Source organism: Chamaea fasciata, unplaced genomic scaffold (assembly GCF_029207755.1).
Source record: "Chamaea fasciata isolate MVZ Bird 193981 ecotype frontalis unplaced genomic scaffold, bChaFas1.0.hap1 SCAF_1, whole genome shotgun sequence".
In the NCBI taxonomy this organism is placed as follows: domain Eukaryota; kingdom Metazoa; phylum Chordata; class Aves; order Passeriformes; family Sylviidae; genus Chamaea; species Chamaea fasciata.
The window spans coordinates 131130830-131152141 of record NW_027094086.1 but is presented as its reverse complement, the minus strand read 5'-3'; positions in this window follow the sequence as shown (position 1 = coordinate 131152141).

The following is a 21312-nucleotide window of genomic DNA, read 5'->3' as shown; positions in this document are numbered from 1 at the left end:
AAGAGCACTGCAGTTTGAACTGTTGGTTAGTTTTGGACATGATTTTCCTACTGCTGCAATGCCTTCATGGAAAGCACAGATATGATCCTAGCTTATATCAGATGAAGTCAGCACTCCTGTGGGAATATGGAAAATTATTTCTATATTACCAAATGCCACTGAGAACTTATCTAGGCGGACATCTTTCTTTTCAAAAAATGTGAAGTCAAACTGGAAGGATGCTGAGCTGACTTGGAGGCTAGAGAAATAAGTATTACAGTGAACACTATAAAGATTTGACCTGCTTATCTTAGAAAAATGAAAGTGAGGAGTGAAAAAGATGGGTCTCTACATTAGAAGGATAAACACCAGAGAAAAGAATAATTAATTTGGACAAAATGCAACAAGTATACTGGAATAAATGGATAAATGTGGTTATGAACACATTTAATTAGGACAGTTTTTGTCTATGGAGGAGATGGTTAAATTCAGAATTCAAAATATATCCTTCAAATCAAATTCTGGTCAAAGATATGAGGGTACAATGACTTTGGATTGCTGCTGCCTACTTCATGTAAACCTGGGGGACATACTACACCCATAGTGATCCTAAGGGTCACTTTGCCCACAAATTGAAAGTTTATCTCCACAAGGACAATTGATTAAATCCTCAACATATAAAAAGGAAGTATTTACATTTGTAGGAGAATAAGACTTGCATACATGGGATAACAGCAAACTTGTGTTTTAAAAATTCTGACTCTTCAGACACCTTAATTCTTAGACTCGGAACTCACCAGAAAGTGCTCTGCTTTCTTAGTATTTTGTCCTAAAATTTATTACTGTGCTGTGTCAGGAAAATTACTTGCAAACTTTGTGGGATTAAGATTCAATTCCTATTCAATTAACAGGGCACGCTGTGAATCTTTCACTCAAAAAAATACTTTTAGCATCCTTTGGGTATTAACCAAACCACTTTTTTTTTAAAGCATAATGGATGAAGTGTGGCATACTTCAAAAATCATTGTGTTCGTGCCCTTCTGGGGTTGTATTTTCATTTAAAATTCTTTATGTATTTCCTTCTCTGGCTGTCAAAGGGTTGTCAAAACATCCACTTAATTATTTATTAAACACATTTAGCTTTCCTCTGTTTTTATCTTTGTTTTTTTAATCAAACCAAACAAATTGTGTCAACACAAGAAAAAAATACTAAACATGAGAAGAGATGAAAATATTCTCTCAGTGATTGGATGCCTGTATATTGAACACAGAAAATAGTAGTTTCTCTGCACTGATTAATATAACACACACTAAAACAAACACAGGGCAAATAAACACACAAAAATAGGGCAAATAAAGACAGAGGAAAATATGCAAAGTCAAGAAGAGAGGAAAATAATGCAGAAATAAATATATGGATTGAACTCCAGATGTTTGTCTAAGTCTCGAACCTCGAAATCCATTTAACAGATTCAAGAGGACTAAGATTCCTTAACAAGTGCTTTTCATTCACTATTCTTTTTCACATCTCACAGTCTCCAAAACTTTAGTTAACTGCCTGCTCTACACTGTATAGAGAAATCGTTTATCAAGATCAACGAAGTGTATTAGAATCACACTGGTATCAGGCCTGAATTTGGAAGACATGACTTGAACAAAAACTTACCTGATATTTCTTTCCCTACACTTTCAGTATCAGTCAGTTGGTTCAGCTTCTATTTCTTAAGGCCCCTGAAATGGCCAAGGCATTAAAAGATTATTTCTGTTAAAACTGAATGAGATACATACAACTGTCAAAGAATGCTCCTTTTATCTCCTATGTTGCTCACTTGTAGTCTAAGTGAGCGAAGTGCTTCTCCCGTAGTTCTTGCTACATTTTTTAATTTTATGTGTGTCTCTGTCTACTGGTGCATGTGCACGTGTGTTTATAAATAATCCATATATATATAATTCTGAAATACATAAATTTTTTTTCTATATAAGTCTATTTTTATAATTTTATAATGCTTGTCTGTGTGAACTTTGGTGTGTCAGTGGAAACTAACACTGCATGGTTGGCAGTCTGTAAAAATAGTATCACTTTCAGGAAGAAGAGGATTTGGGTATTTCAGTGACATAAATATTTTGGGACTTCATTCTGATGTGATATATCTAAACATATCACCTTATTTAAGAACATGCTAGACTTCTTGGCAGCTCAAGATAGGTGGAATCCAGGCCTCGGTTACTAACAGAGATATTTTTGGAGGTGTATATATACATGTGAGACAGCCAGTCTTTTCTGAACCTTTCTCTTCAATTTTTAGCTTGAAACTTTCTCTGCATGGGATGAAGCCTAAAGTGATGTTGATACACTAAGTTGGCCTTTACCTGACAGGTCCAATGAATACTTCAGATAAGCTAAAATTCAAAGTCCAGAACCATAAATGATGGAACTAGAGCACAATGACATTTCATTTGTGATAGAAAATAGAAATTGTAAGGCCTGGTTTAATACAAATATTATACCACTACAGCTTTAGAAGCTAGTGTCAGGGTAAGGGTAAGAATGTGCTTCTCATTTTTAGGAGTATTCCCATTTTCTGAAATTACTATATAGGTAGGAATCTCCCTAAGGTTTACTTATTCTTGGTAGAAATAATAATTTCCATCTTTCTTTTCTCAGAGAGTCTGAGAGGAAATACCTTCATTTAACCAATTCTCAGTGCTTAGTGCAATAATGGCATTGATTTTGTGTGCTGGTTTTGCTGGGATGAGGTTAATTTTCTTCACGGTAGCTATCATGGAGCTGCATTTTGGATTTGTGCTGAAAACAGGGTTTCTATTGCAGAGATACTTCAGTTATTGCTGAGCAGTGCACAGATCCCTCCTTCCTTCTCTTCCCCCACATTTATATGCTAAGGATGACACCATTTGTTCTGGGATGTCCACTGGGTCCTTGGGGTCAGTTGTCCTGTTGTATGCCCTCCAGATTCCTTGTGCACCCCAAAGCCACCCAAAGGTGGTGTGAGGAGCAGAAAAGACCTTGACACTGTGTAAGTGCTGCTCATTAACAGCAAAAAAAATCTCTGTATTACCAACACTGTTCCTACCACAAATCCAAAATGGAATCCCACACCAGCTACTGTAGGGAAAAAATAATTCTACCCCAGCCCAAACAAGCACATTCAGCTATTTTTACTTCCTAGCATTAATATCCTAGATATTTCAATGTCATTTGCTAAACCTGAAAATTGTATTTCATCTATCCTATAGCAAAGAATTTTCTGCGACATTTGCACACATATTATGTACACAGTTCTCAATGCATTCTCATAATTTGAAAGCAAGACTTCATGGGTTTTGAACCAGACATCATCTGAAAAAACTTTTTAATTTGTTGCACGGATGATATAACTTACAGAAAACAACAGAATATGGAAGAGTAGCAAAGATTTTCTCTCTTTAATGAAAAAGATTCCGAAATCTAATTATCTATTATTTGCCCTAACGAGGGGTTAATATCCAATTAGTTAATCTGATTCTTAAAAGGGGTACTGAATCCTTTACCTTCAAGGGTTAGGAAAAAAATCCCAACCAACCCTATCTACTTTGAATGCTCAGCAGCAATGCTACAAAGCATTCCTTCAAATTCCTACAAAGCACAATTACAAATATATTTATGAGTTGTCCATCTCTTGCCAAAATGGAATAAATTTCACCTGATTTATGTGTCTAATTAGAGTAATAAGAGGTTTGGGGGTTTTTTCAGTTTACGAGCCAAGGGCTCTGGCAAGAACCTTTGTGTTATAATATATCAAATAAATCGAGCAGTAATTTGTGCCATTCACAGGTACCTTCCAAACTTCTGTAATGAAGGTTCTTCAACTTCGTTAATTGTTACAACTCTGTTGTAAATTCTGGTTTTGTTTACCAAAATGTCTTTGAGGAGAACTGGGAGGTATAATGGCTAATTCTACCCAGCGAGTTGCCTGTTTGTATTAGCACCCACTTACCAGTGGGGTTTTCACTGCTATCACACTTCCTAAATTTAAACAGTTTTCTTTCTAAAAAATGTCAGATTGGCAAGACGAGATTCACAAATTCTATGGCTATCTACAGAGTAACGCCAGATTTTTGGAATCCACAATATGAATGGATTCATATCTTCACAAATGATATGAAGACTTCACAAAGTTTTTGTTCTGTGGTTGTGGAGAGACCACATTAAAAGAGGGACGGGTGGAGCTACAAAATAAAAGTTGAAAGCTACTGTCAAACTGAACTGATTAGGCACGGTTTCAGGCCAAACCCTCATACAATCTTATTTGAGGATAAGAGTCAGGTTAGCTACTGTGGTTTGACTCTTCTCCAATCCAATTGATCTTAAGGTCAAGTAGACCTGATGAAAAAGTCTTGCAGGAACTCGTCTCATTCTGCACATTTCATGGTAAGATATTTCTTCGGTCTGCTGCCTTTAGGATGGTCGTTCACTGGACTAATTTCTGCATTTAATAGGCTGCAGACCAGCTCCTGGCTTACCAGAAAAACACATACGTTCCTTAAAAACATTATTTTGTGTGCAGATTGTCCCTAGGAAGCTGTTTCATATATATTCTTTTTACATTCAAAGAGATTATAAATCCCCAATTTCTCAGCTTCACCTAAATTTCCCGTGTAATACTATGTGAGTATGAAAGCTTAAAGCACAATAAATACTAGTTTCTGAAGATAAAGTTTGCACAATTAATTAGAAACTTGTAAGCTGGATTGCAAATAGTAAAACACTTAATAATGCACACCTAAATTTTAACAGCAAGATGGTTTCTTCTTAGGAGCTCAAGAAATAATAGTCACCCAAAAACACTTGTTGCAGAAGCTAAGGGTACAGAATTCATCAAATTACTCCATCTGCTGGCTGATTTCCTCCAATCCTGGATGATTTCTCTTAGCTGTGTATTCTTGTCCCTTTTTTAATGCAAATGAAACATTCAAAGCTTGATCAGTGTCCTTTCAAAGCAAATGAAATATTCAGGGTTGCCTTTGATATTCAAAGCACTTCCTGGAATCATGACTCCCTCTTTTCTCTCTCGATTTCCAGTTTAAGAAGACCTTTATGTTGCAATTTTAACATATTCTTTCTTCTACAGGAGGCATAAGACAAATGTTTTAACACTTTAGTGACTTTACTAGCCTTTCTATGCTGCACATCATAAAAAATATAAATTATCGAACAATTTGACTAATCTTATGATTTTTGGTGTGTTTCTGTTTTTCCATGGAACATTCATAACACGTTAGAAATACAGATGCCCTACTCTTTAACTGAGTACTCAGAAGTTGTGCCTGTTTCCCAACCTTCCCACCTTGTAACCTGCCTGCTGAGCAGTCTTCTCAGGACCTTAAACTGAGATGTTTATAGCAATTCTACTTCTTCATAAGTCAGTGTCTTCCTGTATCTTGTATTCAATCATGCTCATGCAGTTTTCACTCAGGACAGCCCCATGCACACCTTCTTCAGGACTTGTCCACAGGTACACAATTTTCTGTATAGCCTTTTCTCCCTCACGCTTTCCATATAATTTTCTGAATATCACCACTGCCACCCATCTGCAAACACATTGTGAATTTTTTTGCACTGGGACCATGCATTACAGCACATCAATATGTCTGTATTTAAACTGATTGCAATTCTGGTTTATTCAAGGTGTTGAGCTAGTGCATAAATAAACAAAAGTTTATTTTGTTTTTTTATTTTATTGTTTTAATTTGCCTCTAAAGAATCAATTGTGAAAACTAGAGAGTATAATTTTCTATATTAAATTATCACAATCTACATATAATTTATGTGAAGGCTTTGAGTGAGATGTAGCCCTAAGATTAAGGTTTTTGTGGTCCCCAGTATGATTCCTTGGAATTTCAGTTCTGGAAGGTCAGGACATATTCTGAAATAGCAAAATGCAATGATCAAAAATATTTGCAGTCTTGAATCAGAATTAGGCACAGTAACAACCAGAATTGCCATTCTAGAAGTTCAAATTGGTCAAGGCAACAACTGCTAAGTGCAGACACATAAGCAAGCTGCTGAAAGTTATCTGCTTCACTAATAAAATAACCACGCATTAAATTAAATGCTCTTGAGCTTGAAACTGCCTGAGTGAATGCCTAGGTTTCTTAGACATTAAATGAATTACACAAACTACTTTAGCGTTTACTCACAATAACCCCCAGACATATCAGCCACCAACCAAGGAATGAGGCACCCTGTCTTGCTTGGTCCTGGTTCAGCTAAGCAAGAGATCAGGCCTCTCCTCATTCTCCTGTGCTGCCTCTCCATGAACGTATTGAAAATGCTCCCTTACAGGCCATGCTCCCTATGCCTGTACTAGAGATAACCCACCACAAGAGTCACCACATTTTTCTATGGGTTTCATCAGAGGGCCCAAATCCAAAAGACAACAAAGAAAAATGATTCAGCACACAGATAAGGGCTTCACAAGTATTTTTATCAGTTTTACATCCTGACAAGATTGAGACCAACACTCACAAATAGAAGACTGGGTCAAAGTTTCTCTAGAAAGAGACTTGTGTAACCCAAGCTGTCAACTGCTTTACCTTAGGGAGGAAAGAAATGCAGATCACAAATAAGAAACTGAGTCACTATACCTCCCTACCAACCCCTCCCGAGCAAATTAAAGCTGCCCTCCCATTCTGGAAGCCACAGTGAGAAAGAAACGTATATATTGCCTTGAAATTAATCCCCTTAGCACACAGCTGGAGCAGAACTACAAAATGTAATTTATGCCTGTTACCACAAACTTGAGTTAGCAAAGCTCAAGGACTCAAGTAGATACAAGTTCCAGACAGGAACTTCTGGGTGAGAGAGCACTTTTGTCCAGATAAAGCCACTCCTGCCTTTTTATGCACCAAAGAAAGAACGGAAGAAAGTTATTTTTGGAAAAGAAATATGGAATATAGATAAGAATTTGGCACATTGCCTTCCACATTTCAATAAGGGCAGCACCTATTCGATAGTGGTATTTTTTTTATTTACTCTAACAAGACTATTACATTTCAGACACATAAAAACTTGCTAAATTCTGACTGTAAGACTCAACATTCGGTGTAGTTGTCCAAACCAAATTGTGTGGAAATAATCTGTCTGTAACAAAAGTATCTACCAAAGAGAGCACATCGAGTTCACACGACAATACCTTTAGCATCTCTTTGCAGATCCTTTTATGTGATGTAGTGCATGAAATGACATCTAAAACAGTTTTAGATACAGAAGGTATGTCAAATATGAAGATAATACCATGTGAATTCTATGTAGAAATCAGTATTATAATGATATCTAAAAAAAAGTCCTTGGTAGACTAGTTAAAGGACAGGATACTGAACTGAACTGAATTGAACTGAACTGAAGGGTCTTTATTATTTTTATATTTCATATTTCATGCTTTATTATTTTCAGCATTTTTATTTTCATTTCATGTCAGGAAATCTTCAAAATTTATTGAAAGCACCATCAATGAGACAAATTAAAATAATGCCTCTTTATTTTTTGCCAAGGAGATGAGTGTTCTCTCTGTTAAGTATAGGTGGAACAAAAAGCTTTATTTAATACATACGGCTTGCCATGTTTGGGAAATGTAAAGGGCACATAATCTAAACATTTCATACTTGCATGTGCACAGATAAACCTGTATTTGTGTAGTACTCAAGTTTTTCATACATACATAACTATTGCTGACTCAAACCAACCAATGCTTTGACTGAAAGGATGCATTTCAACCTCTTCACATCCTCATTATATTTTCTTTTGTCAGAAGATCACGTAGATTACATGTGAGTGACACATATTCTGTTCCTGGAAAGGTCAGTATCTCTGACATTGTGAAGGGATCATCTTGTGAGTAGTGGACACTGATACATCAATCCATCACCAGTCCATCTGTCCATGACTACAGGCAAGGATTCAAGCAGCTCAGCCTAAATACAAAAGTCTTAATATATCAGTGTGAATTCATCAGTTAACAAAGTCAAGCCAAGCTAGATTAAGGAATGATAGTAATTGAAAAGAAGATCATTTGAGATCTTCAGACAGAACATAGGAGGATTGACTAAGGAGCTTACAAATCTAATACTTAGGCCAGTTTCACACCTTCAGCTGACATGAAGCAGAGGCATCTCACATCAACCTAGAACCAAAGCAAAGGGTGAAAAGGACAGTCAGCATCATCTGGAAGAGGTGTGAAAGCACATCGGCTCAGGTTGTTCTGGCTTGTACGAAGTGGAGTAGCACAGTTGACAGCTCTGTGTCTGAGCTTGCTTGCCTGCTTTGGCAGCATAAGAATAAAGATGGGGAAAACACCATGGCCTCAGGATGTCATAAAGGGTGCTCTTTGTACCAATTGCATTTATTCTCCTGGAAAAAAAAATGAACTTGTACTTCACTAGGAAAAAATACCTCTGCAGTTAAATAACATGTGAGTGCATCAAATAAGTTTCCCTGAGCATCACTGTTGAGTTATCCTATGTATACTTCTGCTGTCATTCATGCAGACTCTGTAGTCTCCAAACTCTGTCTTATCACCAGCACAACAATCACACCAACTCCAAAATAATGCAACTAAACTTCTGAAAGTGAATTACCATGTTCTGCAAAAAGCTCATCTTCAGGTACCAAGGTGTACAGCAGGAATAAAAGCTCTTCAGATCTGCTGCATGATAGAGCACTACAATTCTAGTATAGTTTTCCAATTTCCTTTTAGGTAGAACCTTTAAGTTACACCCTTCCCTAGTGCAGTCCTTTAATTTAAAATTGATTTTCTCATCAAAAAAACGTGGCCTAATTGCATAAGAGGCTCCATAGCTCAATGACCAATTAGTAGTATTCAGCATGTTTCAGTCTCAAAGCAGCAGATGTCAACAGCCTTGCAGATTTCAGATATACAAATCAATCAGACAACATCTGAAAACTAGAAAGAGTTTGGTTTATATTAGTCTAACAACTAACAACAGCTTAGTTTATGTTTTGAGGAAAATGCATTTGAAAAGAGCACATCACTTCCCACTTAGAAGTTGTACGTTCTTTTCATTGTGGTCTTAACCTTTCTCTCCCAAGGTGTAAAAAGCAAAATGTTTTCAATAGGAAGAAAGGTGAAGCCTGCTTTAGGCTCTCAATGTGAAGTCTTATACCAAGGGTATAAGAAGGAACATGAGAAATTGGACTAAAGGGCTTAGTAATTGTTTAAACCAGAATCAAATTTTTTTGGAAAAAAATTAGATGCTCCTGTTGGCAAGAAGGGGTCCAGCTAGGATAAGCTCTGCAAAAAAAGTACCTTGCTATCATTAAATATTCATAATTGATTGCTCTAAATTGTTCTTTCTTTATCCCTCTTATGCTGCTTTCCTGGTTATAACATTTTTGGCTGCTAATTTTTTTTTTGTCCTGTGATAATGTATAAAAGTTACTGTGAAATGAATGTGACCATACTGTGAGTTTAATGTGCACCACTTGCTGTTATTAGATGGGGCTGCAGGGCAGGCCTGCTTGGGTTTGCTGCATGGGAATTCCATTATGTAACAAACACAGCTAAAGCCGATAACAACTTTAGATAAATATCTAATTGAAGATATTTTTCTGTCTGCAGGGGAAAGTAAAAAGGATTCACTACATACCTTGGGAGGGAAATAAACAGCATGAATTAAGGAGGATAACCTGAAAGAAGATGTGTTTTGCACACAACAGGACAAGCTAAGTCATCAGTCTTTTGTATAAAAAAAGTCACAGACAAAGATTATAATAGGACAATGATAATAACAGGAGTTATTATTCAAAGATTTATTCAAACCAGCCGTTACCCAGAGATTCTCTATGCCCCACTTGGAAGCTTTAACAGACACTGATAAGGGTTGCCACCCCCTGACTGGGGTCCTGCTATCTCATAAAAGCTACATTTACTTTGCAAATCCCCTGTCCTTTCAAGTTCCCAGTCCTAGGTACAATTTACAGCGTAGTCAAGCTCCTTATCAGGGCTAGATCCAGGCATGCATCTAGTCAACCCTCAGCACTGCAGCTTTCACAGGCAGAAATCCAGGCATGATGGCCAAAGGGATGTTATCAGCTAAGCATAGCAGCAGCCAGTGCTGATTCTTGGCATTACTGATGTTGATATTGTGAGTGTGGCAGTAGGGAAAATTTTTCCTCAGCACAACTTCTATGTATTCTAAGGAAAACCATATCTGGAACAGTATCCAGACTCTAAGTATAAAGTGCAGTAGAACAGCAATGTTAATTGGACCTTATATATTCCATTACATGTAGGACTTACAGAACCATGCTTCAGATTTGTAATTTTCATGTTTGGAACTAAAATGGGTGTACCTAATGTGTAAGATTAAGGATGACAATATGTACTTGAGTACATACTTCCCAACAAAATTCACTAAAATTCAAGTACCACTGTCTTCTTGACATTTCAGCTTATATATAAAAATTGTATTTGAAGCAACTCTAAAAATATCACAGATTGCCTTCCTTTTCTGAAACTGTCGACATGAATTTTCCTGGTTTAATCTATTTTCTTCTCTATAAGAAAGTCCTTCCCTCTCCATTCAAATATGAAAAATTTATCTGTATTCATCCACATAAATCTCCTTCCAAATGACTGGGTTTTTTATTCCCCCATATAAGGGATGAATTGCAGATTACCAGTGACCTGATCCAAAAGCTTTAAATTTTGGAGTTACTTCAAATTTACATGGAATAGTGTCAATGCAACCAAATACTTCTTCATCTTTTTTTAACTGAAGGACTGCTTAAGATTTCTGACAAAAATCCCCAGAAACTGTACCCACTATTTTTTGGCAGCTGAGAAAGAAGGTGATTGTTTTGTTGTTTACAAATAATTCTTTTTCTTTTATAACTATGGAGGAAAAGAAATACTGTTTATTCCCTGCAGCCTGTCTTCCAGAAGGCAGCAAGTTTCTGCACCACTAATTGCAACACACAAGAGGGACAAGTGTTAAAATATATACTTAAACTCAGGTCAAATTTCAGAATATGACATTTTGTATCTCATCCAAAGCACAGTATTTTGTCTTTCTTTTTTTTTGTAGTTCCCAAGTTCCCAGCACAGAGCTGTATTTTCCATCTGCTGCAAGATTGCTGTCAGGAACATGGGGGCATTTCCTTAATTCCACAAAAGAATCTGAGCTCATTTCAACACTGAGTTTCCTCCTGATGGGGAGAACCAACCCCTTGATCACTTTCCATCCTCAATTGGACATGCACAGAGCACATCCTTCCTGCATCTTAAGAGCTCTTGCATATGCAGCAGTGATAACAGCAATAGAAGGGAGAGAGTGAAATTAATGTCATTGAGAGGGGCATACATTTCCTTCGAGCCAAATCTGATGAGAGAACTCTGCAAGAGCAGAAGATCCACAATAGAAAGTCCCATCTCAGGGACCCAAATCAACAGTGCTGCAATTTTTTCTATGCAACACAGCACAGAGGGAGCACCACAATGATACAGAGCTAATGCAAGAGGCTCCAGCCATTTAAGTCCACATTCAGGCATTTCCAGCACCCATTCCAGTGGGGAAGCAGTTCTACTGACCGGAAAATAGCTATGAGTTTCTCAGTAGCCACCCCAATCTCCCAGGTAGCTACTTAAAACTTTTATATGGCACCTTTACTCTGACTGATACACATACACACACACACACAAAAAAAAAAAAAAATCTAGAAATATATAGCTCAAAAAGTGCCTCACAGCGTGAACTTAACAAAAATAGCGATTTCCATGTGTTGGTCTCTGCAAGTATTTAACTATATGTTTATGATGTCTCTATCTCCTTGATTTCATTTCATCTGTTCAGGATTCATCAACAGTTTGCAAAGAATTTAATTAGGAGAAGTTAACTAAGTATTTGCCATTGCCATCAAAACTGCACAAACATTCCAAACTGAGAGCTAATCTAAGAAATCTACAGCTGTGAGTCCTTGGAAGAACAAGAAACCCAAACGATACAAGCTCATTTAATAAATTCATAAAAAATTATTATTCAGAAAGATATGTGATTCATGTAAACACATTTAATGGTTTCGTTTCAGTGGTTTCCCCTGGTTGTCTTGAACTGTAATGAGAAGAAAAAAATTCTTAAATACATATACCAAAATCTGGGAAGGCAGGAAAAGCATGTTCCAAATCCTGGTGTGAAAATAAAGGATTGCTCTCGGTAAAGTAAGGATTGATTTTCCCATCCTCAATGTCAAGCTAATTTGTTTCTAATTTTAATGGGATTAACCTACAGCAAATTATCCATTGGCTCTTAAGAATATAGCATCTTAAAACACTGCAGCATTTGTAGGTTTAACTTCCAGCTTCTTCCAGGCTTAAAAAAGAGTGGGATCTGATGAACATCATGTGATGCCAAGTAAATCTGGGCTGCATGGCATGAAAATTCCCTTGCAAAGAAATTTATCACACAGTGATGCAGATTCCCAGAGGACATGCTGTCAGTTTTTTAAGCTTGTTGGATCACGCGTTCAGTAGGGTACTGGCCAACAGCATTGTTTAGCCTCTTTTCACAAGGAGAACCACTTACATCTTTGTAAAAAAGAGGGTGGTCACAATGCATTCTAATACCCAACCAAATAAAAATCAGGCTAAATCTTGAATATTTGGGGTTTTTTTAATTTACATTTCCCGCTATTTTATTTGCTTGCTTCTTAGTTTCTACATGAAAGACATCATAACTTGTTTTAAACTATTTTTTTCTGGACAAATTTTTGATGTCTTATAGATCAAGTGATCCATGGATTAAAAATTGTGAAAAGCAGACATACAAATAAATTAAGCTATCTTTCATTGTATACATTGCCCCTACTTTCCACAATATATTTGACTAACGTTCAGGAGAAAATGCATTGAAAAAACAGAGCTAACGAAAGACATTTACAGGAATTTGACCTTGCCAATGGGCTAAACCCAGAAACAAAATCTGAGTGTTTTAGCAATGACATTAATATTTTGTGGGTATTCTCCAAATTCTATGTTTCTGTGCAAGTGAGGGACAGTTTAAGAATATAAAAGGAAACTAAGCTCCAGGGTAATACTCCATGAGGAAGAAGTTATCCCTTTAATTACTATTTTCTATAGAGCACAACTAGATTATTTAGCTACAGTCATAACTACTAAGTATAATAAGGGAAATAATTTTTTAAGACAAAATCAGTTTCTGGGGCAAACGAGTGCAATGTCATATGTGTTATTTAACTGGATAAACATTTGGCAGGCAGAGGAACAGCCATAGATGATGTGCCCCAAAGACAGCAGTGAACCAAACACCCTTAGGGGCTGCAGCCGGCAGCACAGCACGCAGAGATTTCACCATGGCCAAAGAGGTCAAGTGTGGGCTCCTCCTTTGCTCTCAAACAGAGCCAGGATGGGAAGAGCAAAAGAAAGGCTGTTTAGCCATGTAGATTGTGCACTGGGAATGATGGATGGGCAGTGCCTTGGGTGTTTCCATCTCAATCCGAGCCATCCAAGCCCTCTGTCTTCTATTCTCTGAGCATTAGACAATGCCAAGGCAAAGCCATTCTTTTCCTGTCTTGCACACACTTCACAAAAGTCAATAGCAGATTTTTATCAAGCAGGAAGTTACTAAAGTAAGCCAAACTGCTTTTGGGTTTTCAGGGTGCATTAACATGCAACCTAACTGGAAAGTTTTTTAACAAAAACATTCTAAAAGCTTAGGCGAAGCAGATTTTTCTTTTAAACTCCTTTCCATTCAAATGTAGGATTAAGTATTTTGCGTGTCTTCAATGCCACCTTGTGGTCAAACCTTTTTCTTATTGGTTTCCTTTTTTTAATTAATTTTGTATTTTTACTTCTCAAAAGCAGTGCACAAATAGCAATGTAACAAAAAAACAAGCCCTCCAAATAATATATATATATACACATACATATATATATATATACAGTATATCCTAAAGTATATCCAGATCAGAATATGCAAGATGATACAAACACAACTTTTCAGTCTCAACATTTTCAAAGTCTAAACCAAGGAAAAAGAAAAAAAAAAAAACCCACACAAAACATAAAGAACAAGAAAAAGGTCAGACAAGGAAAAAATCCAAATTTATTTTATTCTGAAGTCAGTTACAGAAAGGTTCATTGCTGTTGATTCACAGCCCTCCTGAGCTACTTCGATTGAACACAAATTTATGAAGTCTCTGGATATGCTGATTTAAGAGCTAGTGTCTACTTGTTTTCTCTCCATAGATCAATAGCTCCCACTATATACTTGTTTTCTTCTGATATTTAGCTACTCTTTCATCATCATTAGAATTCACATTTGTTAATGTACAGCAGAATCCTATTTCACAATGAAAGCTGCTTCATGTCATAGAAAGGCATACATAACATTTAATAGACTATTATTAAAATATATTAATGTAAATTTTAAAAACCAACAGCACTTAAAATGCAACTGGAGAAGACTTTATTGTATAAAGACACACAACAAATAGTTTATTCATGACCAAAGTATTTATAATTCCAAAGAAAACGCATAATATCATTATATTTGTTGATTCCCATAATCTGTAAAGGCCTTCAGCATTGTGGAGCCTCAAAAATCATGGAACTGGCAGTCACCTCTCTCCACTTACTTCCTGTAGTCTCAGCAGAGAAGCACAAAGAAAGGCCAAGAGGATGAATGGCCAACACCATCTACCCTATTACTTCCATGCAGTGAATGGTTCTTACGACACCAGCTATGACTGGTAACACTTAAAATAATTTTAAGGCTGTTCTAACATGTGCTGCATAGTGGCAGACCATCAGATATTCCTAATCCCTAACAGCCTTTTCTCACAACCACCACCCAAGTCATCCACTATCCCCAGGAGACATAACCCAAAATCTGCTTCCAAACAGATTTTACATTCTAATAAATCATTTTAAAAGTCCATGCAAGAGATATGAACATTATTTTAACTTGTACCTCCACAAAAGGGTTGGGGTTCATACTTCTGTACATCCCTTCCAGATAAAATATGAGCATCATGGAAGATATCACTCTGAAATCTCCCTCCAGCATTAATTACTTTTTTTATGCTCTGGGATTTGTCAAAAGTTTTGATGAGCAGCATATGCTGGCTCACATGCTGGTACCTTCCTTTTCAGCACCCTTGATGACACGGTGAACTTCTGTTCATCGTGGATTTATGAAGTAAACACCTACTGTAGAAAAAAATCAACTACTGAAAAAAATTAAATAACCTCAGTGAAAATAATAATTCTTATCTCACCTTTCTGTCACTTTCACAGTAAGTTTATGCCTCCCTTATGAAGTATTTAATCACAGAGATTTCATTGCTTAATTCTAAGTGTTTATTACTTCAGGAAGGCTGTTTCATGTCATCCTATTAGTTTAGGAAATAGATGTTTTCACAGTGGTTTTATTCTTGTTGGACCTGGCTTAACCCATTTCAGTAATTAAAACAGATTTACTCCTGCTATAAAAGCCATAATTGATACAACATATTAATTCCCATTTGTTTCTGGGAGTGGTAGTTTTACTCATGCTCAGACTTCACGCCTTGTTACAATTTGACAGCAGCTTAACAAGTTATTGAACACCGAGTTATGGTAACTTTATATGTTCCTTTTCTAAGTGCACAGCAGACATGAGATACCGAAGCAAAACATACACCAAAAAATACCCAGGGAGCCAAAAAGGCACCCAGCCTTGTACCTCAGGTGCCTCTGTTGATGTCAGCAAGGCATTGTGCATGCTCACCACGGAAATCACAGCTGGTGATCAGCTTTAGAGGAAAGCAAGCACTGAGTCTGACACCGACCTGCATTTTGGAGCTTTTGGTGTAAGAGCTTCTTACAAAGGACCAGATACAAAGTCTGTTGAAGTCAGTGGCAAAATATCTGCCCTTGGCCTTAACAACCTTTTGGTCAGGCTTTCAACCCTACAAAAACTATTTAACTAGTTTGAATCACTAAGCAGAAATCATGGCTGCTGCAAGCTGGAAGTTCTTAAGGCTGTATCAGGATATGAGCATGTTCTGGCACTGTAGCTAATTTAGTAATAGTAGTACTGAGGGAGAACAAAAAAGAACTTTTCAGAGAATCCAAACAAGACCCAACACTTAGTATTTGTTTATTTCTTCTCACCCAGAGCTTTTCTTTGTCATGTTACAGGATTTCATGAAGTTTTTTCTCAAAGTAAAGTCACCCACATACAAGTTTCCTGTTTCTCCCAAATTAAACAAAATATTTGAATTAGGACAATGGAAATTACTTCTTCAGTTCATTTTTGGTCTTAAACAACAAGGAGAGAAAAATAAAGAAACAAACCAACTAAACAAACAAACAAAAAAAAAACCCACACTGACACTGAAGTTTTACTCTTCAAACCACAGGACATGGCCAAGAATGGAGGGGGGAGAGTAGAAGCTGTTTTCCAGAAATAAAGTAATGTCATACATTTTCCAAAGTATGCTGTTCTGAAGAGGGAAGGTTGTCATGGGGAAACAGCTGGCCACCTGGAAAAGCCAACAGCTGGGATGAGGAGAGAGAATATACAGGAAGCTGTTGCTTCTTCTCTTGAACCAAAATATAACTTTATGTGTTTCAGAGAGATAGCTAGATGAATGTGCGAATGAAAGTAGAGGTGGTCAGCATGGGAGTAAGGGGAGAAGCTATTTATTTTATTTTGTCATTTCCGATGCCATCAAAACTCAAAAGCCTTTCTAGGAGAAAAAGGGCTTGCTAACATATGGATTAACTTTGCTCCTGTGTATTACACCATAAAGTGCTGCTGTTCAAGGGTAGAAGTAAAACTAAGGGTATTTTTATGCAATATTTAAAGGACCACAACCTCTTTCAGTATGGAATATTCTGTTATCTAAGACATGAATTAAATAATTTACTGAGTAATTTCCACAGAGGACATTCTATAGGGTTAAGCCATGTTCTTTTGTGATGCTAAAGTAGGAGCAATTCCACCAACAATAACACAACACTAGTGTCAAGTAGATGAGATGCTGAATCAACTCCACAACAGTAGAATTAGGCACCACTACCACTTTCAAATTATTGATTAAATTTTAAATACAAGCTAACTTCTTTCTCAGCTTCTATGCAGTCCTGTTTATTCCAATCCACATACACTACTCTATACCAAACAGCTTCAATGTTTCGTTTAGTACCTCTGACTCTACAATATATTGCATTTTAGAGCAGGAAGAAAGACTTGCATGGGAAAAGAGTATTTCTTTTTCTCTTACAGAATTTCTAATTTTTAGAAATTCAAATACCCTTTTCTTAATTACAATTGTATGTATACACAGCTAGCACTGACACATTATTTACTCATTTATGAAAATTCTTGCAACACCTGATGTTCTATGTGAACTTGCATTTAATATTCATGTATTACCAGAAGAACTTATTTCATCATCATTTTACTTTGCTCTACTGATCTGTTAGATGTGTTACACCTCTCTTCCTTTCAAAGGCATTATAAAAAACCTGATCTGTCATTTTTTTTTTCCCTAGGGTTACAAATAACTCTGAATGCTTTATACAAATTAACTGTGCAAAAATCATACTAAGACAGAATTCGGGTTTTTTTCTTCAGCGCCAAAGCAGTAATAATAGGGCAGAACTCAGTATGAACATAACCAAAATTGGAAAAAATCCCATAATTTATTTTTACAACTTTACCAGCACCATTATTGAAATGTACTAAATTCCTTCAAGTATTTTTATATGAGTGACTTTTAGATAATATAGAAACACATTATTTGAGTTACTTTTAAACAAGACAGTCAGATAAGTAATGAAAATCAGGATTTTCAATTTCTGTCAACATATAATAGCACTTGTGAGCCCAAAATTAAGTAACACTAGACTATAAAACACAACGAATACTAAATTACAAGTATTCAGAGTATTTTATTTTAACTTTCCCCTCTGAGTTGTATTTTGGTACTGTATATTAGGATGCTTTTTGTTTTGCTGAAAGCTCTAAATTAACAAGAAGTGGGAGTTGGTAGAATTAGGAACGGTTTAGTCATGAGTAAATCTAAAGGAGTATCATCTTAGAGATAAATATAAAAGGTTTATAGTTTACCACACCTGTTTATTTATGAATATTCATTAAATGCCACTACAGCAGTCATCAGGCAAGTTCCTCAAAGACACTAAGGCACTCCTAAGCATATCAGCCTACTTCAGTTTCTTAGGCATGCAAAGCACCACAACACCTAAAAGGTAGACAAAGGCATCGCAGAATGGAATTCACAAAGCTCCAGACAGTTATTTTAGGCAATAAGAAAAAAGTGCTTCTAATCACAGGGGATTTTTCTAAGTGAGAGTAAAGGATAAATAGCAATGCTCAACCCCCTGTAGATCACCTTAATATTTAGGACATAGCTCCTGTCTTTGAAGTCTCTATTTTTTTCATGAACCATTGACTAAGTTAGTCAGGACAAAGTTATCAGCTGACAAAGATTAGGATGGAAAAAAATATCTTGTTGTAGTTTATGCCAAAACCAGGGCTGTTACAGATCCATATTGAAAATCAGGGAACTATAATAATAAATAATTCTAAGAAAACCTTGTTTCCTTAGATTTGCTGCTCTTTATGAATGCTCAGACTGGGTTTCTCTACACTGTTTCATCCTCTAATACTGTTTTTGAAACTAGATAGGAGACAAGATACATGCAATTTTTCTACTAAGTAGTTTAAAGAGCTTCTGGCTTGAGCCTCATCACTTTGTGAAGTGATTGTCAAGCTTAAATTTGTCCACCTGCAATGATTAAATCTAGGTCAGTGTCTATTTTTTTTTTCACCCCACCTTCCCTACTCCATTTTCATTGAGATTTTGATTAGAATTGGCAGAGACAGAATTTTTAAAGAAGCATTAGGTAAGTCACCTTAGGTCAAAAACTCTAGTCAAACAAGTGTGCCAAATAGCAAAAATAGAATTCTACTCTAGAATTCAAAAATGGGCAATAATCAAACAAAAAAAAATCACACTAAAGGAGATTTCTGACTACACTTCCTCTGATATGGATTTAAAGTTCTCATCAAGCTCTTGTGTCATCACACAACTTCTGTATTCAAGTTAGTGCCCTTCCAAGTCCAGTTCCTGAAACCATCCATAGTCATTAGGATAGAGTCTCACTTCAGTCTTTTCACAATCAATGCATTCTCAACCACAGCCCAACAGGAATATTTCTATTAAGTTGAAGCGCAATTTCCTGTGTTTCAATTTGTACCCATTGCCTCTTGTCCTGTCATCGAGAAATGACTGTCTCTTCTTTACTTCCTGATACTTACACACAGATAAAATATCCCCATGCCTTTACTCCTCCTAGCTATGCAGCCTGTCTTTGCTTACATCAGATGCTCCAATCCTTTAATTGTCTTTGTCAGTCCTCGCTGCACTCATTCAAGTATGGAGAGCCAAAACTGTACACAGCATTCTAGATGTGGATTTACAGATGAGGAGAAGGAGAACTTCTTCCCTCAACCTTCTGGCAATTCTCTGCTTCCTGCTGCCCAAGAGATTTATGATCTTTGTTCCAAGGGTGCTTATGCTCATTTGGTGTCCCCCCAGAACCTCCAAGGTCTTTTCTGCCAATATTCTCTCCAGCTGGTCAGCCACCAGTCCATTCTGGTGTAGGGGTTTATTTCTTCCCAGGTGCAGGACCTAGCTGAACTTCACATTGGTCCATTTCTCCAGCCTGCTGAAGCAGCTCTGAATGATAGCACAACCACTTGGTACATCTACCACTCCACCCAGTTTTTGCATCTCCTGCAAAGCTCATTTGTGACAGGATGGCTGTTAGATGGAAGCTTAAAGCTTTTCTCTGGAACCTGCAGCATGCTAGAGCCTGCTGTTCTTGCTCTGCTTGAGCTCCCTGTCTGTTCCAGCCCTCCCTCATTTCCTGCTCCAGTTATTTTTTGAGTCCCTGCTCTGCTTCTAGAGTAGACCAGTGCCCCAGGCAGTGGGAGTAAATCCAAACAAATCTCTCATTTTAGATATAATCTCTTGGATTATTTCTGACAATTAGCTTCAGCTATCTAATGTTGTTTGTAGCATGAAGTTAGTCACATAGAATAGTGCTTCTGGATGGCAAGCACATTTTAATTTTGACCATGGACAGTATTGCTGAACAGTCAGAATCCTAAACTAGAATTCTGGTATTAAGTTTTGGACAAAATGTCTTTGCCTTTGTTAATAAGAAAACTGTTCAGATTTAAAAATAGTCTTGCTCTAAGAACTTACAACTGATATGCATCAATATTAGTAGCAAAACTGTTGAAAATTAATTCCAAATCTAGCAAAATATCCAACTTAACAAGCTCTAATTAGCACAATTACTTCCATAGTGAAGACACATGTGTAATTGTGTTGTCAGTCTTTGCATGTGAGCGACAATTCCCTTACCAGTCAACCACAATAAATGTATTCATGCACTAGTTCCACATAAAAAGTATTTTCCCAAAACTGGATGGCAGAGTACTTTACTTTATTTAAATTAATTATGGTATAACTTGGTTAAAGTATTTAAGTAATTTCAAATGCATCAGCAGGTTCTGTTCCTCAGTTGTTTAGATTGTATCAAATTTCTAACAACCATCTGACAAACTTAGAGTCTTTTTAAGCACCTTGGTACCCTTAACATAGTGTTTTAAGAACTTCTCCTGGTCACTTCACAAAGACATCTCAGTAACTGAGAAATTACATATAAATTCTGACAAAGCCAATTCCTTGTCTTCTTTCAAACCCTTCTTTAAAATTAGGAAGCTGTTGCTATTACAATAGCATCCAGCAGTTGAGACTGCTATCATCACACTGGACAGTTATCACCACAGCCTGACATCCAAACCATCACCCTCTCATTACATTTCTAAAACCATGTTCATTTCAGCTTCCTCCCCATGTGCTTGCATCACCTGTCTCCTCCTGTTTCTGGTGTGAAACCTATCTCATGGCCTGCAGAGAAGATGTCAGTGCCTGTGGTTTGTGTTTGCACCTCATCTGACACCAGGGACTGGGGTTTGTAGGCACTAAGGTGATGGGAAAAAAACCTGCAGGTTTTTGTAGTAGCTGTAGTGCCAAAAAATCCTTAAAAACTGTAAGGAGTTTAAAATATGGTACTGGAACAATATTTTCTGATAAATTTCTGAGGTGGACCACCTGGGAAAGAACATGGTTGTGGGAGGGATGCTGCAACATTTTGACAATTTTCTGTCACTACATGCCTTTGTACCTCCTCATGGGAAGTATAATGAACTTCTCAT